Raw genomic sequence first — 15,729 nt, 5'->3', positions numbered from 1 at the left:
TATCATACTATTTTACTTTTCCCATGAACTTATATGCTAGAGTGGTAACGCTGTAATATTGATATAGGAGGGACTCATTGAGAGGAATCTAGCTAAAAAGAGGATCTTGAAGCTGTGTTTCAAGAAACATATAAAATGATATCTATCATCTGTATCAAAGAAAAGAGGTTGTTGGAAATTTGGGGACATGAAAATTCCCACCAAGCAATTGTTGGCTTTATCACTTCAACATTTTTGTATAATAACCCACATATAATTTCCTACAGTGCTATTGTGTGAATGGTCTGTATATTTTTGATCATTCCCAATAGTCTACATACAGATTGAATGCAGGGTTTTTGTCTTCATAAACACTACCACTGTAATCTCCTTGTACTTTGGATACTTATGCAAGGGAACCTATTATATAAATTCCTAGGAGTAGAACTGCTGAGTGGAAGGGAATGTGCATTTCCCATGTTGATAGATGTTGCCAAATTGCTCTCCCAAACATCTCCAATTATAGTCGATGCATAAGACAACCTTTAAGATTTCCTTGTAGGAAGTGCTGAGCTATGCTGCCATGGAACTAGTTCTGCTGGCTTCAGTCTCATGCTCTGCCTACCCATTTGCAACCAGGATCCCAGTCATGCTTATAAATTCAGCCTTCTCTGAGTATTTGATAGCTCAAAACAAGTTGCATTGGTAATGTGACTGAACTGTGGGTTGGCATGGTTTCATCTACATTGGTCACCATATTTGTTTTTGCTTTCAGAAGTGTTCATTGTTCTTAAAGTGTTCCCATTCCAAAGCCAAAGAAAATTCTAATAAGAAAGCAAATTTATTAATAGAGAAGGGAACTGTGAAGGCCAACTTTGAGCTACTGCTGTCTGGAAGGCAAAAAGAAACAAGACAGAGAGACGAGGTTAGGAAGTTAAGCAAGGACCTTATGTGACACATGACCATTTAGGTCTCAAGAAGCAAAAGGTGTGGTAGATATTTGCCTGAAAACCCCCTCGGGTAGTTCCTTTGCTCTTTTTATCTCATGTTTAAATGTTTCTCGGACACATACAGTTTCACCTTCATTAACATTCACTTCTTGAATGTATGAAACACTCTTCTAAACAGGATTTAGGTTTATATTCAGACTTTTATATTAAAATAACAGATGATCACTATATTTTCAAGGTTGTAAAAAATATGATGGATAAACAAGTGACAGCATTGGTAATTCAATTTCATATTTTGTCAAATAGCTTTTTAAAAACAAGCTAATAATGTACTGTACCTTCTCATACATAATTTATGTTATTGACTAAAATCTAAAAATAGAAAGATAAAGATTCAATCCCATTTTCTTTCTTTTTTTTGCTAAAAGAGTGAGTAAAAAATAATCAGCCATGTTAATATTTTAAACAGAAATCCATTAGAAATTCGCTTTTGCTTTTAAAGAAAAGTTTGGAACTAATAAAGTCTATTATTAAATATGTGCTATTGATGAAGAAACAAAATATAAAAGGCAAAATATGCTCTTGGAAATGGTTACACCTTCAAAGAAATACAAAAGAATTAGCTTCTTTGTTGGTCGGTAAGAAACTCATGTTTGAAACCCGGAGTTCATAAAGAACAAAAACGCGACAAAACTCCCAATACGAATGTGTGTATGTGAATTCTTCTATTCTTCAAGTTTCCTACGATACCAACAGTGATGTATTTTTAACTTAATCTAAATTTTAAAACATGCATCAATCATCAGTCATCAAAAGTGTCTCTGACAATTTGAAGCAGCACAAAAACAGTAGAATAATGAACATTTTCCTTTAGTCTTCTCTGCTTCTATAATTTGTCATTGAAACTTGTGTCTTTCTCCTAATTTAAGTTTTACTTTTATATAAGACTATGTATTTGAGAGTTTGGGAGGTTTCTTTGTTGACTGGTTGGTTTTTCTTTTTCCAACTACATACAACATTTTTGTCAAAGGATTTTTAAGGCCATGTGAATGGTGATGTAATAATATGCACCGTTGCTCAGGCCTCCCAAATATCTTCCTCAACCTCAGTCTCCTTTCCAGGGCCCTGCCTCAGTGAAAGCCCTCCCCACTTCTCCAGTGATGGCCACAGCCCCCCCAAAAGCCCAGTCCCCTTGGCCCCTGCCACCTCCCTCTGCCTGCTGTCCTCCACACTATTGTCAGTGACATCTTCTTAAACCAAAAATCTCGTGATGTCATTCCAATCTAAAGTGTTTGATTGGTCTTAATGAGCTTCTCACTGCCTTTTTGATGAAATCCAAATTCCTTAGAATGCTCTCCAAGCCCCTTCATGACAAGGCCCAGGCCACCCCTCCAGTGGCCTGTTTGTTCCTCATGTACTTATTCTCAAGCTGTAACAACTTTACATATCAAAGCTTTGGGGGTTGTTGGTGCTCTTTTCGTTGTCCCCTCCCAGCTCCCCACCTGCCCCCAGGGCAACCTAGCTCATCCTCTACAGTAGTGCCCCTCTGGCCTCCTGGTACATCTCAGTTTCCCGGGGGTTCTTGTTATAATGACAACTGCTTCTGCAAGTCTAGAAGAGCACCTGAGGGTCTGCATTTCTAACAAGTTTCCAGGTAACTCTGGGAACACACATTGACAACAGGCTCTAAAACATGACTCTGTCATCCTTCCCTCTGTGGAAAACTCCCCTACTACAAAGCTGAACTACACAAAGCCCAAGTGGCCATCTCTTGGTGTTATTAAAGCTGTCTGCTGAATCGAAAGTTAAATTCTTACTCCCAAATTCATGGGGTTTTCTCCCCCAAGTCATTACCAGTATCTTCTATATGATTGTGGGGAATAGAAGAAAAGGAGGCTACTCAATTTGTGATTCTTTTTACCAGGGTGTAAGTTTAGAGCCTAGTTAAAGGAGCTCAGGCTTGTTAGATGGTCCACCCAATTACCTTTGTGGCCATGTGTGTACCTTCATCACCTACCCCTGCACAGCACGGCCCTGCTTGTTTTCAGAACACCTGGCCTTGCCACAAAAGACTAAAGAGCCAAAGCACAAGGAATAGACAGATTGTGCAATACGTGGTACCTCCAAGATGTTAGCAGGTGTGAGCAGAGACAGAATGTGAAGGCAGAGTTGACAGCCACCGATAGAGGTATTAACTTCACTGGATGCTCCAAGTCCCCTATGGGTGCCTCAGAATAAATGGCCTTAGCTCAACCACTCATAGCCAGCCTGAGTCTCATCACTATAAGTCAAATAAAAGTAGTAGCAAGTTTTGCCTTTTCTCCATGCAGCACACACTAATGCTTCTGTTTTGTTTTTTATTGTTTTGTTTTTGCCATGCTGGGAATTGAACCCAGGACCTCGCACTACTAATGATGCATTAGCTAAGAATTTCTTTATTTCCACCCACATCTCCCATCACATAGCTTATGTTGAGAAATTGATAAGTTGAGGGAGAATGTAAGGTGAGGAAAGAAGTTGAATTAACTTAGAAAAGAGAATCCCCAATCAGTTTCATTTCATTTCCTCTAAGTCTTAATAATCTACCTTGCTTTCCTTCTTCCTCCACCTGCTCCTTTCTCCACAAATCCATCAGTCATAGTGGTGAGCTCACAGCAGCTCGGCAACAGCTCAGGTGGAATCATACTGGCAAAAGGATCTGAAGGTTTGATGTGGAAGTTTCCAGATAATGAGATTCAGTTACATTGCTAGGCACAGACTTCTCCAGTATGACTGCTGCACTGCAGAATGTAGAAGGGCACTGTGCCAACCACGTGATAGGCACTAATAAATTTTAGTTGACTCTGACTTAGAGATCCTCAGTGTTTTTAATGAAATAGGTCATGCATACCATAAGTCTAAATAATAAAGTGAACTAAATGAATACTCACCATGCTAAAGAAATCCAACACAACTTATATCCTCAAAATATCCTGCATACCTCACCCTCTCTCCTCGCTCCCATTTGCTCCTCACAGGTAACTGTTAACTTGAATTTGGTATTGGCAATTCTCAGGCCTGTTTTCACATCATGTCAGTCACTTCCATGCCTGTTTTTATTACATACACATTCAGGGATTTTGTTTTGTTTTGTTTTTCACGTTTTTTTGCCTGTATAAATAATATTATACTCTATGGGGTTTTTTGGTGTGTTTCCAGACTTAATCTAAATGGTTTCATTATATTATGCTGCAAATTATATTTTCCAAATTATATTCTCCAGACTATATTCTGGAGCTGTGCCCATGTGCGCTGATATAACTTTGTTACTTCTTATTGCTATGTCGCATTCTATGGCAGGTAAATATCCGTCTGATCTGTCTATGGACATTTGAGCTATTTCCAGTTCCTTGCAGTCACAGAAAAAGTAACAAAGAACATTCCGACCCCTGTCTCCTTATGTAAATGTGGGTGAGCATCTCTAAGACATTTACATGCCAGTGGGATTGCTGGACCGAGGGTATGCACATCGTCAGCTTTTCTAGACCTGAGCAAATAACACTCAGACCAGAAGTGTGTGAGCCTGCCCACTGCTCACAACCTTGCCACCTCGGTGGTCAGACTGCTAAATGTTTTTTTCTTAAAAATCCTGAAGAGGGCAGTATATCTTGGCAATTGCTGCCCTTTCCACTGCATTCCAGCTCCTGGGTCCCTCCTCTCTTTGCTCCTGGAAATCCTGTGACCTTTTCTAAGTCAGTTACTGTTCAACCCACTTGCTCACCTTGGTCTGTTCCTAGCAGTTGAAGGACAGATGAATATAACACTTTCTGAAAATTCCCTCCCACTTTTCTATTCCACATTCCTCACACACTTCTGTCTTCTAACAGGAAGGGAGGGAAATAGAGGCAAGTCAGTCTTGAATTGAAATTCTTTTTCCAGTTCAAAGTAGCATAAAAGAGACATGATGTGAGTCGACAGCCAAGTGTTCCACAATTCTGGGGCAGCGGCACGTAATCTGATTAGAAGGCACCTCACACCCTCATAAACTGCTTATGTAAATCGGAGAAATACAGAGGAGGAGGGAAAGGTATGGCAAAGTTGGGGTGGCTTTGTTTTTCTTCTGGAATAAGAAGTATTTAATCCTTTGCCTTCTCAGTTATATTGTTCCTGGTTCCCTGAGGAAGAGAAAACAAGAGTTTGGTTTCAGTATACCTTCTAGAATTTCTCTCATTTTGCACTAAGCTGAAGTTCTGCCACGCCCAGAGTTCCAGGGTGGCAAAGCAGCTCAAAGGTGCATTTCTTTAAATAAAGTAGGTGTGAAGTGGAGCTGAGCTTAAGGATTGGAAACAGCTGCTTTAGAAGGCAATGTGCTGCTAATCGTTTTAAAGTGGTCCTACAGCAGCCGCTCTGTCAGGAGTACTTTTCTCTTCCTGAAATCAGATTAAGATTTCATTCCTTTACAACAAACGGATGAATGAATCATAAAATGTCATTGCTGTCCTGCAGCGTGGGACCACTCATCAATATGAATTGCTTTTAGATTGGTTACTGTTTTGAGTTATTAAATCTTTCCCCCTCCATTGTGGTAGATAAAACTTTCTTCAGATGGGGTTTGTAACTTTTTCAACAAGATATGAACAGGTATTCTAGGAATCAAGAGTCACTTCCAGAAAAAGTACCGAGTTTAAGAATGTGTTCCAAGCCTGTAATCCTAGCTACTCTGAAGGCTGGGGCAGAAGGATGGTAAGTTCAAGACCATCCTGAGCAGTTTAGCAAGACCCTGTCTCAAAATAAAAATAAATAAATAACAGGGCTGGGAATGTGGTACAGTGGCCTTGGGTTCAAATCCTCAGTACTAAAAAAAAAAAAAAGTCTAAAAGAAAGGTTTCTGTAATGTCTCAGATTCTTTCTAAAAGTGTTTTTTAAATCTCTAAGGCAGGACTTTTACAAAATCTGTGTTTCTAAACTGTTTGACCACAGTTCCCTGTTTCAAAAAATACCTCATAGGATTAGAGTTCATAGGATGCACTTTGGAAAATGCTAGGATAGGTATTCTGAGGTTGGCTACATCATTATTCCTAACCATTGTGACCAGAAATTCCCAAGACTCAATTATATGTCTTCCGTGGCTGAAATTTGTTTGCACAAAGGAAAGTCTGTGTTGACATGTGGCTTAGCATACATATGGTCCTCATGCTGGATGTTGTAGAGATATTTGAAGCCAGCCAAATTTTTGCTTCCTTATATGTGACTTGTTTTATCTGCCTAAATGCTAGAGGAATATCTTCAATCAGAGATGTTTGTAGTATTAAGCATTGTGTTATTGATATTTCCTAAAATATGGTCAGCCCTTTCAGTCTACAAATGTGGCTGTTCTTCCTCCTTAGTGAAATTTCCTTGCATGAGATTTGTAAAGGCGTCCCCTGTTCCATCCATTTTTTGTTGTTGTTTGTTTGCTTTTCGGTACAGGATTAAACCCTGGGCCCTCTATCACTGAGCCACACCCCCAACCCATTTTTATTTTGAGACAGGGTCTCACCAAATTGCTGAGGGCCTCACCAAGTTGTGAGGCTGGCCTCAAACCTGTAATCCTCCTGCCTCAGCCTCCTGAGCAACTAGGAACACGGGCATGCAGCATTCGCCCATCCTGTTGCGGTTATAAAATCCCCTTCAGGGACAACAATTTTCCTCCTGTTTCAGGCTTTGAACTCGAATCCATTGCCTTCTAATTCCTTTGATCCCTTGTATTTACAAGCCATTCTTCTAGGTCAGTGATTTTATTTGCAGCCCTGTTTATTTTGTTCCTTGCTATATCCACTTTATTAATTCATTCTGCAATGTTGGTTTTATCCCCGACCTCCCTTAGTTCTGCACCCTTCCTGTTGATCCATTGTCTCACCTTTGAGGTCATATTTTTCTCTGTTTGTGTTCTCATTAACTTGAATCATGGTCCAAAGCACTTCTGAGGAATTTTGTTTTGTTCTTGGGATTATGTTTTCTTTTAAAGTGGGGGTTTTGTCATTCTTTTGAATACCATGTTCCTTCCTTTTAAGGATTGATTGGCTGTGTTAGCTTTTGTTTGGGATTGTTGCCCTGGCATGTTGGATATCTGTCAGGGTTTTCCCCTTACTGGTTCATACCTGAACAGTTCTTATCCAGGCATCCAACTCTGATGACTTCAGTTGATTCCATTTCCCTTGTTTTCCCTCAAGCTAGAACATGGTTGTGTATACCATCCACTGTGATGTAGCTGAAGGGAATGGAGAAGGGGGTCGAGAGGGAAGGGACGGGACTATGGTGTTCCTGCTCTGGATTGTGTTAGGTATTTTGAACCTTTTTATTTTTTTTAACCCCTCTCTTCAATCAGGACAGCAACCTACCCTGAAGGAGAACATGTTAGGGTTTGATTTTGTTCAGGTTTTTCCAATCATTCAACAAATTTTTATTGAGTCTCTCTCCTCTACAAGACACGATTCTTATTCTAGGCACCGAGAATAAGCCATGTGAACACACAAGACAAAACCCTCCTTTCCCGTGAGTCTCTATTCAAAGTGTAATCTTTTCTGATATATGTGATGGGTCAGAAAGAAGGAGCCATTTCTGCCCAGTAGCCAATCTACCTCCCTTCAGATAAGAAGGGGGAAATAAGGAGAGTCATTCGGTTAGCATTTCTCCAGATTTGAGAGCAACAGTGAGATCTTAAGATTTCATAAATTCACCAATGAGGCTCCAAAGAGCAGGGAGAGAGGTCAGAGAGGGAGATCAGGGTTAGGAGATGCAGGGTGTCACTTAGAAACTTAGTTGATTTTTCTTGACTGAAAAACAGCTCAAGGACTTAAACTTTGGAGTACTTCTAAGAACTTGGTAGCCACATCCTATCCCTAAACTTCTACCAAGATTCAGGCCCTGGGTTCACATTGGAAACCCCAAGTACCTAGATCTATTTGCGAAACATGAAAGGAATTAACCACACTTGTGCCCTTTATATCATACAGTAAAAGATTGAGCAGTACCTATCAATGTCCCACCAAGTAAATTATGCTCACCTCAAATAATGAAGAGAATATTTGATGAATTCTGTGCTTATAAGAGAATTGCTTGACACTAGCTTGCAGCTTCTTGTGCTACTACCATATCTCTAATATAATTCCCCCTTCCAGAAATGCAGTCCTCAGCCAGTTGCTTTGAAAACTGGTTACTGTAGAGATGACTATCAGTATTATGATGACCTATTTAGAGGAATTTCTGCATTGCCAGAAAACAACTAGCCACAGAGAGAGCCTTACAAATGAATCACACTCTTTCCCCGAAAAAGCTTTTACAAACAAATGCCATAGCTGTACTGTAGTTTGTGTGTGTGTGTTGGGGGGGTGCATGTAGATTTGCTCGTAATTAGGATTTGCAAAGGTTTTTGTGAAATTCTAGCTGTCTCTAAGCACTTCAAGAGAAAAGAAGGCAGTATAAACACCAGGCATAGATACATTGACGTCTTTCCTCTCCTTCAAGTTTAAATGCATGACCATGATTTATATTGATTTTTCAGCAGTGCTAACATTTTTTCCATTTGCACAGTTGTTTTTTGGTGGATTTTTTTTTCCCCTTGCTCAGCATCTGTATTTTGAGCATTTCCTAGGGGTGCTGAAGTGTGACTGACAAGTGGTTGGCCATTAATATTTCATAAAGAAACTATAACTACTCAATAGCTATTTGATTCCCCCCTCAAAATTATTCCACAATGTCTACACTTTAACCTCTATTTGGTCTCCTATTTTTCTGGGAAATGTGTTTTTGTGATTACATGTAGATCTGGCTTTTTGAAATTTTAAGTGTTTTCCATTAATCACTGTTCTGTTTTCACAGAGATTAATGCTTCAGCTGCTTCCTTTTCTGTTGTTGTTGTTGTTGTTTTTAAGAAATTTTTGATGCTGCTTTAATGTGCACTTTTAAAATTCCATTCTTTGATTATGCTCAAAGAAGCAGTAAGTAACAATATTAGCCAAGTGTTATCCAAAATAGGTCAAGTTGATTGTGTAAAATGTTGACTTCCTTCCATCAATCAGAGTTGAATAGGAACTGTTTTACCTAAAAGGCATTAATAATGCTTATTGCATATGGCCTTTGACTCGTTTGTATTGTTGCCTGAAAGTGGCATTAAAAACAGGGAACTTGTAATTCAGAACCCATAAATGGTAGCTTCTCTTAGAACATTATGTCAACCCTATTATTCACTTATTCAATAAAGATTTTAAATGGTCCTTCTAAAGTGGCCTTCAGATTAAGTAACAAGTTGTAAGTTGTTGGAAGTATGAACACATCCAGCACTGCCTAGTGAAAATTAGCCTTTTGAAACCAGACTTGGAATCCCAATCACCCAGAGTAGCTCCAGAGAAGATTCAAAATCAGACCTCTGCCTCTGCCCAACTCCATGAAGTTAATTCACTGCGCTCTCTTAGATGAACTTTCCAGGCTAATCATGAGCTTGCTTTAGATATTTCTTCCTTGTCTAATCTTCACTCCTAGAGATGGCTCTGCTCAGCATTTAGCCCTAGCAACCCTTCCCACCCTGAAGCTAAACTGGGAAGAATGCGAACAGAGTGTTCTAACCTCATCCATACCACAGGCACTTATTCAAGGGGAAAAAACACATTTCACAGCCTTTCATTAGATAAATTTGCTTCACAAATAGGGCATGATCTTCTGAAAATGAGGTAGAACAGCTTTTCTTCTGGAAGATTCCAGTGTTTTATTTCCTGTTTAAACAGCAAATGTCCTTAACTACTAGCTATCTGATTCACGTCATTGATACCCTCTATGATTTATGATGTTGTATGATGGTGGTAATCTAATATTGATAACCTGCAGAACTGCTCACTCCAGGAAGCCATCTGAAAGTGATAAGGCAGGTGAAAAAAATATAGTCACCTCCCAGAACATTAATATTTATGTTTCTAACAAAAAATTTTTTTGAAGATTTCTGGTTAAAAATATTAACTCCCTGCAATTATTTCAGCTGGTCATTTTCATCAAGGTCTATTCAACTGGTAGAATACCTGTTAGAGTATTCCTAATGAGAAGTTCAGGGAGGGGACTGTTAGCTATTTTTATCAAGTCCCATCAGCCATCTTTTCAGTGTCCAGTGAACAAATTATCCCTGTGAGATTTCAAGTTTCCAGGGACGGCATTCAAGAAGTCCCCACAATACTTAGAGCCTTCACTCAAACGAGAAAAGGATAAACCAGAAACCATTTATTCACTCAAGAAGTGTATATCATAGACCCATCCTATGTGTGCACCATAACAGCTTGTGCCAAGATATGGTGGGGAAAAATATTAAAAGTAGAAATGATCTCTGTCCTTATGAAACCTAGGGCTTATTGCAGAAAAAAAAATATAAATCACACAGATGCAAGAATGAAGTAAGATTTTATGAGGACTATCAAAAAGGAGGCTGAATGAGCAGTCAAAAGAATTTCCATGAAGGACAGGTACAGTGGTGCCAGGTGTAATCCCAGTAGCTTGGGAGGCTGAGGCAGAAGGATCACAAATTCAAAGCCAGCCTCAGCAACTTAGTGAGGCCCCAAACAACTTAGCAAGACCCTGTCTCAAAATTAAAAATAAAAAGGGCTGGGGATATGGCTCAGTGGTTAAACACCACTGGGTTCAATCCCCAGTACCAAAAAAAAAAAAATTTCCATGAAGAAGTGATATTAGAACTGAGCTTAATTAAAGAGGTATTGAGTAGAAGCCTAAGGGGGAGCATGAGTGCCTATGAATATGCATACTCCATGTCTAAGGAGATATCTCAGGGGTGGCTAAGGAAGAGGGGAGGACACATGCAGGCTGGCATGTCCACATATATGTATGTGAAACTTCGTATAGGGTACACAGGATCTGACTTTGAGAGAAGAGGGACAGGCAGGGCCAAGAGTGAACTCTGTCCATACATCATGTGCCTTTGTGGCCCAGGCGCCTTAGCATTCCCTATGCACAGCTGCACTCCCTGGTCATTATAAATGTTTATTTGTCAAAATATGAAAATAGAAAATATACATTTTAACAGTTTGCATCTTTAATTTATGACTTTTAACGAGTTAGTCTTGTGGCACACAGGCTTGCCTTTGTACTCTTAGCTTGGGTGAATATTACAGGCAGGTTTGATCCTATAGCTTATAAAATTCCGCATTATCATACAAAATCCCATTTCACTGAAACTATCTTAAGATGTATGGATTTCCTATTCATGAAAATCACATTAGGGTAAATCATAAATTTCTATTACGAATAGGAAGACTGGGAAAAGCCAAGGAGAAAAACAAGTTCAAAGGAAGACACTCCATCTCGTGACCTCTGTTCCTACCTACTTAGGCATAAACACTAGCCAAATGTCACTGAATTTATGTTTCATAAAATTGTACATCCCTATGTGGAGGTGGAAGGAGAAGTAGACATGAAAGTTGATGACTTTTAGAATTATCAAAAGATTACTTCTCTCTTTATGAAATTTTTCTTGGACTCTCAGAGTGGAGCCTCAAATTCAAATTAAGCATTTCCATTGAGTGAAAGGGGTCTGCCTACTCTGAATGCTTCTTGCAGTTATTGCTGTATGAATCATTTAGCAAGGAAATATACAGTGTCCTAGGGTATGGTTCCTACTACATAAATAGGCAGGTCAATTTAAGCTTAGGTTTTCAGGAATTTATGTTTTCTCTTCCCAACTAAATTCCAAGTGTTTTTTTTGTGTGTGTGTGTGTGTGTGTGAGTGTGTGTGTGTGTGTGTTTTAAGAACTAACTGAACGCTTGTTTACATCCTGGGGATATGGCTCAGTGGTTAAACACTGGGTACCATTTCAATCCCCAGTACCATTTCTGTCCGATTCACTGGATAAAAAATAAGTACCTGACACATAATGGACCCTAAGTGAGTGAACAAGTGAGTGAGCTAGCTCTGTACCACAGAAATAGGGGAAATATCAAGAAAAATGGAATAACCATTTAATCTATCTTAGCCTGGCAGAATGTCTGTGATAAAGGAAATGGAAAATGTGGGAAAGATATGACCTGTTCTAATATTCATTCCTCTGGGCCATCTCTGTGGCCATTAGTATGTGAGTCTTGCCAAGAATTAAACCATTCGTAGACACCAAATTTTCTATATAAGGAATTTGACTAACACTCCTACCCTCACAACCCAGGGACAAAGTATCTTATATAATGTCAATTCCAGAGAAATAAGTGCATACAATAACGTTACTGGAGTTTTTACTGAGATCTGAAATACTGATGTGAGGTGATTGACTTTCATCACAAATTTGCTTCATGAGAAACAGTAAAATCACCACAGAATTGTATTATTCCATGTAATTTTCCTATACACAGTATAATATTGAAGCCATAGTTTATTTTTATTTTCTAGACGTTGATCTCTCCTGCAAAGCTACTTATCTTCTTGATGTGCAGACTGCTAGTTTATTTCAGAGTTTTGTAGTTTTCTATGAAGAGAACCATATTTGGCCATCAATGAACCAAATGAAATATCTCTCTGGAAGGATAAGGGAAATCAGCATTCAAATAAAAAAAACTTAATAACAAGCCAACCAAGGTGTTCAAAATTTGTTTTTTAGCATAGAATATGCATTATTCATACTGCAAAATCCCAAACCAAAGGTAGGATGTGTGCATTATCAATAATCCTATGCATCTTAAAAAAAAATCATCTCTTTTTCTAATGGGGAAATCAAAGGTGCAATTGTTCATCCTCTTTCAGGTCCACAGGCTCAGCAGTGTCACTTTAGGACAGGAAGCAGGGAAGAAAAGGGAAAACAAACAAGTCCCCTGAAAGATAAATATGTTTTCTTTTTTAAGCCAAGAAAGCAGCATTGAGAGATTTCCAATTAAGAAAACTTGGAGGCCATTACCTCCCACCTAGATTGACCCAGAACCTGGACTAGTTCTAGAAACAATTCAAAATGAGGAAGTGAAGAGAGATTCCTGAACTCCTTCTAAAAGTATTGACAGCATTATCCTTAGAGCATTTCTGTTCATAAATTTCCTAATGCTTAGATGGCACAATGTCTACAAGACATGTAGACATTTTGAAGCAAGTACCTGCAAGGAATGGGAAGCTAATGAGAGGCAACTGATTCTGGCTAAAGCAACCTCAGAACTGGGTGAGGCTGGGGTAACTTCCTTGAAGAGCATGGGCCTCAGTTAGGCATGAATGTGTGAGAGCACCTCTGTTCTCAATTGTTTTCATTTCATTTTGAATTCATGTTGAATTTCCCGGAAACTGTGCATCAGGAGTGGTAGCCATTTGTCCTATTACATGTACTTAAAAATCCTAGCAGTATTACCCAGGCTGTTTCATCAAATCGAAATATTTATCTATTTATTTTAAGAACCATCTCACTGGTGACCTTTCCTCTGGCATAAATAAGAGGCTAAACTCAAATCGCCAGAGGGGGAATAAAAATCAAGTCGAATTTGCTGTTTGAAATTTTTCTTGCTTTACTGAATCATTTGACTTTTTTGTTTGGTTTTTATTTTTGTTAATCAGTTCATGCAAACAGTTTATCCTTGGTCGTTCCACCAAACTCTTTGGAGTTATCCAAAAAGCCTTAAACATGATTACTACTGTTCCTACTCTCAGATGTTTGCCCTTCTTGAGAGATTTTCCAAAGTACAGGAGAAATAAGCTTGAATTACAGATGAGAAATTTCTCCTTAAAACTGAGACAGAAGAAATTCAAATTATGTAAACATAACACACTGCTTCCTCTACCAAGTGAGGAGCTCAAACCACACACTGCTATCTCGTTTGTCCATCAGCCCACCCTGTCTGTGAAACCTTTCTTTGAGTCTCCTCATTCTCCACTTTTTGTACATCTATTCCCACATTTTTAGCCAAGAGGCTTGCAGTCACATGAAGACCATTTGACAATGTTAGAAATGATGGTTGAAATTTAGTGGTTTCCCCCACCACCATGAGAAATGCTTTCCATTTAGTTCATAATAACAGTATTTTGCATTAATGTCTTTTGTCTCTTCAAAGCCCTCTGCCACCATTAATGAACTAAATCAGCCTTTGCTATTTTATGATCTGTCTCATTAAAATGGGGTTGATTTTCTCTGTGGTAGTCACTTATGTAATGTTGTTTTCTTCTAGGGAGCACTGCACTTAACCAACGTAAATTTAGTTTTAAATTGTTTGCTCATGTAGAAAATTTTCCCAGAATATATTTTTAATGCTGCAACCTTACTATAGCATAACAGGGAGCATTTTAATCTATACAGACATTTTAGACTATAAAGACACATAAACTCTTTAATGTAGTCTTCTCTAAGTACTTGTAAATTATTTATAAAGATCCCCTCAAGTAAATATGTTGAAACTGCCAGAGACAGAAATGGAAATTGTTTGCTCTGTGAATCTTATTGCTATTTAATTATTTGTGTACTGTTCAATGATTGGCTTCCTGATGGAATGAGGGTTAGTGGATAAGTGCGTAAGAAAAAACCACAGTTGGCAAAAGAAACTGAATCCTAAATCTACCATGTTTTAACTCAGCTGTCTCTGCTCCTGCTTGGCCACTTTATATAAGTGTTTGATGGTTCATTTCTAGGAATCTGATTTAAAGTGGAAAAAAAAAGTCTCTTGGCAAATAAATATATGCACATTTTCAAGTTTAGGCAGAGATAGAATCCTGGCAACTGTAGGTTGAGAAACTATGTAAACATTAATTGATTGACTCCTATCTTCCATTCCTGCTTCATTTGGTAAAAATCTTCCGATTACTGTTCCTTTTCTTCTACTCTTAGCCTTAACCTTCAAATAGAGTTGAGCATACCCCAGACTCAAAGTAGGTCTTCCTGGCTCCCCTAATCTATCTGAGGATGGATACATAACTCAGGTTCAGGCACACCTGGCTCATCACATTCTCTTTGACACAGGGATTAAAACAGAGCAAACACTTCATCTTAGAGTAAACTGGGGACTGTCCTTGGGAACTCTGGGTGTGAACTATCTTTTCCCTTAGATAGTATTGTGTGATGGTGTGAGTCTTGCAGTTGGTGCTGTTATTTGTTATTTGCTTTCCGAAGAGGAAAGACTAGAAAGAAGGCAACCGTGTGGAATTTTAGGAGGACTCTATAGAAAACAGAGCAGAGATACAGGCAAACCTGGAACTTGTTTATTTTATTAAATTTAAATTAGATAGGGAACAGTCTGAACTGGTGTAACAAAGAGACCCCAAAATATAGGAACTCAAAAGGACAATTTTTTTTTTAATTCTCTATCTCCTTCATGCCCACAGGGTGAGTAGCCAAGACTAGTAGGCAGTTTGGAGCCAGGAGGTCATTTAGGGACCCAGGATCTGTTCTGCTATCCCCTAGAGTATTGTCTTGATATTGCTAGGCAAAAACTCATTCACCACCCTACCATCACATCCTTGTTTCAGTTATAAGAAAAAAGAAGAGTGGAGAACAAGAGTTTATTTTAAGGTAGAGTTTGTGGATCTCAGCTCTATTAACAATCTGGGCCTCATCATTCTTTTCTACTGGGGTCTCTTATGTATGTTGTAGGATATTTAGCAAAATTCCTGGCCTCTACCCCTAGATTTCCATAACATCCAGCATCCAAGTTATGAGAATAACTGTTTTAAAGATATGTTACAGAGGTTACACACATCACTTCTGTTCACAGCTAAGAGCCAGAGGAGATCAGTTGGCTATGCTGAGACAGAGAATCTGGGAGAAATTTTGTGAAATGGATAAACTGGCTCCAAGATAAAACACCAGAGGTTCTATTGCAAAATGGGGGGGGGGGG

The 15,729-nt window shown here is 38.8% G+C and overlaps 1 protein-coding gene and 1 long non-coding RNA gene across 4 annotated transcripts in view; one reads left to right on the top strand and one right to left on the bottom strand.

Annotated features, from left to right (window-relative positions):
- Syt1 (synaptotagmin 1) overlaps positions 1-15,729 on the top strand; it is a 519,932-nt gene that overhangs the window by 490,257 nt on the left and 13,946 nt on the right. The gene's annotated exons all lie outside the window — the stretch shown is intronic.
- The window catches only part of LOC125617227, a 161,989-nt gene that overhangs the window by 138,230 nt on the left and 8,030 nt on the right, over positions 1-15,729 (bottom strand). The window contains exon 2 of the long non-coding RNA XR_007348152.1: positions 3,516-5,083. This is a non-coding gene — a long non-coding RNA (uncharacterized LOC125617227). The remainder of the gene's footprint in view (positions 1-3,515; positions 5,084-15,729) is intronic.

The sequence above is a fragment of the Marmota marmota genome, unplaced genomic scaffold, assembly GCF_001458135.2.
Source record: "Marmota marmota marmota unplaced genomic scaffold, marMar, whole genome shotgun sequence".
Taxonomy (NCBI): domain Eukaryota; kingdom Metazoa; phylum Chordata; class Mammalia; order Rodentia; family Sciuridae; genus Marmota; species Marmota marmota.
This window is presented reverse-complemented; position numbering and strand designations above follow the sequence as displayed.